Consider the following 6983-nt stretch of genomic DNA (forward strand, 5'->3'; position numbering starts at 1 on the left):
GTGTGTGTGTGTGTGTGTTTAGATGTACTAGTGTGTTGGTGTGTGTGTGTGTGGGTGTTAGATGTCAACAGTGTGTGTGTATGTATGTGTGTGTGTGTGTGTGTACTGTTGTGTGTACGTGTGTGTGTGTGTGAGTACCTTTAGATGTACTAGCAGGTTGGTCCTGTGTGTATGTGAGTACCTTTAGATGTACTAGCAGGTTGGTCCTGTGTGTGTGTATGTCCGCGTGGTGCAGCAGAGAGAAGTCCCAGCTACACAACAGTCTCCAGTAGTCATCTCCTCTTCCAGACAGAGAGCCAGGTCTCTGGGCTGCTCCACCTGACGCCACAACACCAGTCTGGAGACACCCTGCCATGCTGCTCAACACACACACACACACACACACACACACACACACACACACACACACACTGACTGACTGTTCCTCCATATTATCTGTCATTCTGACTGTTCCTCTATAATATCTGTCATGCTGACTGTTCCTCTATAATATCTGTCATGCTGACTGTTCCTAAATAATATCTGTCATGCTGACTGACTGTTCCTCTATATTATCTGTCATGCTGACTGTTCCTCCATATTATCTGTCATGCTGACTGTTCCTAAATAATATCTGTCATGCTGACTGTTCCTCCATATTATCTGTCATGCTGACTGTTCCTAAATAATATCTGTCATGCTGACTGACTGTTCCTCTATAATATCTGTCATGCTGACTGACTGTTCCTCTATAATATCTGTCATGCTGGCTGACTGTTCCTCTATAATATCTGTCATGCTGACTGACTGTTCCTCTATATTATCTGGCATGCTGACTGACTGTTCCTCTATAATATCTGGCATGCTGACTGTTCCTCCATATTATCTGTCATGCTGACTGTTCCTCCATATTATCTGTTATGCTGACTGACTGTTCCTCTATAATATCTGTCATGCTGACTGTTCCTCCATATTATCTGTTATGCTGACTGACTGTTCCTCTATAATATCTGTCATGCTGACTGTTCCTCCATAATATCTGTCATGCTGACTGTTCCTCTATAATATCTGTCATGCTGACTGTTCCTCTATAATATCTGTCATGCTGACTGTTCCTCCATAATATCTGTCATGCTGACTGACTGTTCCTCCATATTATCTGTCATGCTGACTGTTCCTCCATATTATCTGTCATGCTGACTGACTGTTCCTCTATAATATCTGTCATGCTGACTGACTGTTCCTCTATAATATCTGTCATGCTGGCTGACTGTTCCTCTATAATATCTGTCATGCTGACTGACTGTTCCTCTATATTATCTGGCATGCTGACTGACTGTTCCTCTATAATATCTGGCATGCTGACTGTTCCTCCATATTATCTGTCATGCTGACTGTTCCTCCATATTATCTGTTATGCTGACTGACTGTTCCTCTATAATATATGTCATGCTGACTGTTCCTCCATATTATCTGTTATGCTGACTGACTGTTCCTCTATAATATCTGTCATGCTGACTGTTCCTCCATAATATCTGTCATGCTGACTGTTCCTCTATAATATCTGGCATGCTGACTGTTCCTCCATATTATCTGTCATGCTGACTGACTGTTCCTCCATAATATCTGTCATGCTGACTGTTCCTCTATAATATCTGTCATGCTGACTGTTCCTCCATATTATCTGTCATGCTGACTGTTCCTCCATATTATCTGTTATGCTGACTGACTGTTCCTCTATAATATATGTCATGCTGACTGTTCCTCCATATTATCTGTAATGCTGACTGACTGTTCCTCCATATTATCTGGCATGCTGACTGTTACTCTATAATATCTGTCATGCTGACTGTTCCTCTATAATATCTGTCATGCTGACTGTTCCTCCATATTATCTGTCATGCTGACTGACTGTTCCTCCATATTATCTGGCATGCTGACTGTTACTCTATAATATCTGTCATGCTGACTGACTGTTCCTCTATAATATCTGGCATGCTGACTGTTCCTCTATAATATCTGTAATGCTGACTGACTGTTCCTCCATATTATCTGGCATGCTGACTGTTCCTCTATAATATCTGTCATGCTGACTGACTGTTCCTCTATAATATCTGTCATGCTGACTGTTCCTCCATATTATCTGTCATGCTGACTGACTGTTCCTCCATATTATCTGGCATGCTGACTGTTACTCTATAATATCTGTCATGCTGACTGACTGTTCCTTCATAATATCTGTCATGCTGACTGTTCCTCTATAATATCTGTCATGCTGACTGTTCCTCTATAATATCTGTCATGCTGACTGACTGTTCCTCCATAATATCTGCCATGCTGACTGTTCCTCCATAATATCTGTCATGCTGACTGTTCCTCCATATTATCTGTCATGCTGACTGACTGTTCCTCTATAATATCTGTCATGCTGACTGTTCCTCTATAATATCTGTCATGCTGACTGTTCCTCCATAATATCTGTCATGCTGACTGACTGTTCCTCTATAATATCTGTCATGCTGACTGACTGTTCCTCCATAATATCTGTCATGCTGACTGTTCCTCCATAATATCTGTCATGCTGACTGTTCCTCCATAATATCTGCCATGCTGACTGTTCCTCCATAATATCTGTCATGCTGACTGTTCCTCCATATTATCTGTCATGCTGACTGTTCCTCTATAATATCTGTCATGCTGACTGTTCCTCCATAATATCTGTCATGCTGACTGACTGTTCCTCTATAATATCTGTCATGCTGACTGTTCCTCCATAATATCTGTCATGCTGACTGTTCCTCTATAATATCTGTCATGCTGACTGTTCCTCCATAATATCTGGCATGCTGACTGACTGTTCCTCCATATTATCTGGCATGCTGACTGTTCCTCTATAATATCTGTCATGCTGACTGTTCCTCTATAATATCTGTCATGCTGACTGACTGTTCCTCTATAATATCTGTCATGCTGACTGACTGTTCCTCCATAATATCTGCCATGCTGACTGTTCCTCCATAATATCTGTCATGCTGACTGTTCCTCCATATTATCTGTCATGCTGACTGACTGTTCCTCTATAATATCTGTCATGCTGACTATTCCTCCATATTATCTGTCATGCGGACTGACTGTTCCTCTATAATATCTGTCATGCTGACTGTTCCTCTATAATATCTGTCATGCTGACTGTTCCTCTATAATATCTGTCATGCTGACTGTTCCTCCATATTATCTGTCATGCTGACTGACTGTTCCTCCATAATATCTGTCATGCTGACTGTTCCTCTATAATATCTGTCATGCTGACTGTTCCTCTATGATATCTGTCATGCTGACTGACTGTTCCTCTATAATATCTGTCATGCTGACTACTGTTCCTCCATATTATCTGTCATGCTGACTGACTGTTCCTCTATAATATCTGTCATGCTGACTGTTCCTCTATAATATCTGTCATGCTGACTGTTCCTCTATAATATCTGTCATGCTGACTGTTCCTCCATATTATCTGTCATGCTGACTGACTGTTCCTCCATAATATCTGTCATGCTGACTGTTCCTCTATAATATCTGTCATGCTGACTGTTCCTCTATAATATCTGTCATGCTGACTGTTCCTCTATAATATCTGTCATGCTGACTGTTCCTCTATAATATCTGTCATGCTGACTGTTCCTCTATAATATCTGTCATGCTGACTGTTCCTCCATATTATCTGTCATGCTGACTGTCTGTTCCTCTATATTTTCTTTCATGCTGTCTGACTGTTCCTCTATATTATCTGTCATGCTGACTGACTGTTCCTCTATAATATCTGTCATGCTGACTGACTGTTCCTCTATAATATCTGTCATGCTGACTGACTGTTCCTCTATAATATCTGTCATGCTGACTGACTGTTCCTCTATAATATCTGTCATGCTGACTGTTCCTCTATAATATCTGTCATGCTGACTGTTCCTCTATAATATCTGTCATGCTGACTGTTCCTCCATAATATCTGTCATGCTGACTGACTGTTCCTCCATAATATCTGTCATGCTGACTGTTCCTCCATAATATCTGTCATGCTGACTGACTGTTCCTCCATAATATCTGTCATGCTGACTGTTCCTCTATAATATCTGTCATGCTGACTGTTCCTCTATAATATCTGTCATGCTGACTGTTCCTCTATAATATCTGTCATGCTGACTGTTCCTCTATAATATCTGTCATGCTGACTGTTCCTCCATATTATCTGTCATGCTGACTGACTGTTCCTCTATAATATCTGTCATGCTGACTGACTGTTCCTCTATAATATCTGTCATGCTGACTGTTCCTCTATAATATCTGGCATGCTGACTGTTCCTCCATATTATCTGTCATGCTGACTGTTCCTCCATAATATCTGTCATGCTGACTGACTGTTCCTCTATAATATATGTCATGCTGACTGTTCCTCCATATTATCTGTTATGCTGACTGACTGTTCCTCTATAATATCTGTCATGCTGACTGTTCCTCCATAATATCTGTCATGACTGACTGTTCCTCTATAATATCTGGCATGCTGACTGTTCCTCCATATTATCTGTCATGCTGACTGACTGTTCCTCCATAATATCTGTCATGCTGACTGTTCCTCTATAATATCTGTCATGCTGACTGTTCCTCCATATTATCTGTCATGCTGACTGTTCCTCCATATTATCTGTTATGCTGACTGACTGTTCCTCTATAATATCTGTCATGCTGACTGTTCCTCCATATTATCTGTAATGCTGACTGACTGTTCCTCCATATTATCTGGCATGCTGACTGTTACTCTATAATATCTGTCATGCTGACTGTTCCTCTATAATATCTGTCATGCTGACTGTTCCTCCATATTATCTGTCATGCTGACTGACTGTTCCTCCATATTATCTGGCATGCTGACTGTTCCCTCTATAATATCTGTCATGCTGACTGACTGTTCCTCTATAATATCTGGCATGCTGACTGTTCCTCTATAATATCTGTAATGCTGACTGACTGTTCCTCCATATTATCTGGCATGCTGACTGTTCCTCTATAATATCTGTCATGCTGACTGACTGTTCCTCTATAATATCTGTCATGCTGACTGTTCCTCCATATTATCTGTCATGCTGACTGACTGTTCCTCCATAATATCTGTCATGCTGACTGTTACTCCATAATATCTGTCATGCTGACTGACTGTTCCTTCATAATATCTGTCATGCTGACTGTTCCTCTATAATATCTGTCATGCTGACTGTTCCTCTATAATATCTGTCATGCTGACTGACTGTTCCTCCATAATATCTGCCATGCTGACTGTTCCTCCATAATATCTGTCATGCTGACTGTTCCTCCATATTATCTGTCATGCTGACTGACTGTTCCTCTATAATATATGTCATGCTGACTGTTCCTCTATAATATCTGTCATGCTGACTGTTCCTCCATAATATCTGTCATGCTGACTGACTGTTCCTCTATAATATCTGTCATGCTGACTGACTGTTCCTCCATAATATCTGTCATGCTGACTGTTCCTCTATAATATCTGTCATGCTGACTGTTCCTCCATAATATCTGTCATGCTGACTGACTGTTCCTCCATAATATCTGTCATGCTGACTGTTCCTCCATATTATCTGTCATGCGGACTGACTGTTCCTCTATAATATCTGTCATGCTGACTGTTCCTCCATAATATCTGTCATGCTGACTGTTCCTCTATAATATCTGTCATGCTGACTGTTCCTCCATATTATCTGTCATGCTGACTGACTGTTCCTCCATAATATCTGTCATGCTGACTGTTCCTCTATAATATCTGTCATGCTGACTGTTCCTCTATAATATCTGTCATGCTGACTGTTCCTCTATAATATCTGTCATGCTGACTGTTCCTCTATAATATCTGTCATGCTGACTGTTCCTCTATAATATCTGTCATGCTTACTGACTGTTCCTCCATAATATCTGTCATGCTGACTGACTGTTCCTCTATAATATCTGTCATGCTGACTGACTGTTCCTCTATAATATCTGTCATGCTGACTGACTGTTCCTCTATAATATCTGTCATGCTGACTGACTGTTCCTCTATAATATCTGTCATGCTGACTGACTGTTCCTCTATAATATCTGTCATGCTGACTGACTGTTCCTCTATAATATCTGTCATGCTGACTGTTCCTCTATAATATCTGTCATGCTGACTGTTCCTCTATAATATCTGTCATGCTGACTGTTCCTCCATATTATCTGTCATGCTGACTGACTGTTCCTCCATAATATCTGTCATGCTGACTGTTCCTCCATATTATCTGTCATGCTGACTGACTGTTCCTCCATAATATCTGTCATGCTGACTGTTCCTCTATAATATCTGTCATGCTGACTGTTCCTCTATAATATCTGTCATGCTGACTGTTCCTCTATAATATCTGTCATGAGGACTGTTCCTCTATAATATCTGTCATGCTGACTGTTCCTCCATATTATCTCTCATGCTGACTGACTGTTCCTCTATAATATCTGTCATGCTGACTGACTGTTCCTCTATAATATCTGTCATGCTGACTGTTCCTCTATAATATCTGGCATGCTGACTGTTCCTCCATATTATCTGTCATGCTGACTGTTCCTCCATATTATCTGTTATGCTGACTGACTGTTCCTCTATGATATATGTCATGCTGACTGTTCCTCCATATTATCTGTTATGCTGACTGACTGTTCCTCTATAATATCTGTCATGCTGACTGTTCCTCCATAATATCTGTCATGCTGACTGTTCCTCTATAATATCTGGCATGCTGACTGTTCCTCCATATTATCTGTCATGCTGACTGACTGTTCCTCCATAATATCTGTCATGCTGACTGTTCCTCTATAATATCTGTCATGCTGACTGTTCCTCCATATTATCTGTCATGCTGACTGTTCCTCCATATTATCTGTTATGCTGACTGACTGTTCCTCTATAATATATGTCATGC

Source organism: Oncorhynchus masou, unplaced genomic scaffold (assembly GCF_036934945.1).
Source record: "Oncorhynchus masou masou isolate Uvic2021 unplaced genomic scaffold, UVic_Omas_1.1 unplaced_scaffold_1200, whole genome shotgun sequence".
Taxonomy (NCBI): Eukaryota; Metazoa; Chordata; class Actinopteri; order Salmoniformes; family Salmonidae; genus Oncorhynchus; species Oncorhynchus masou.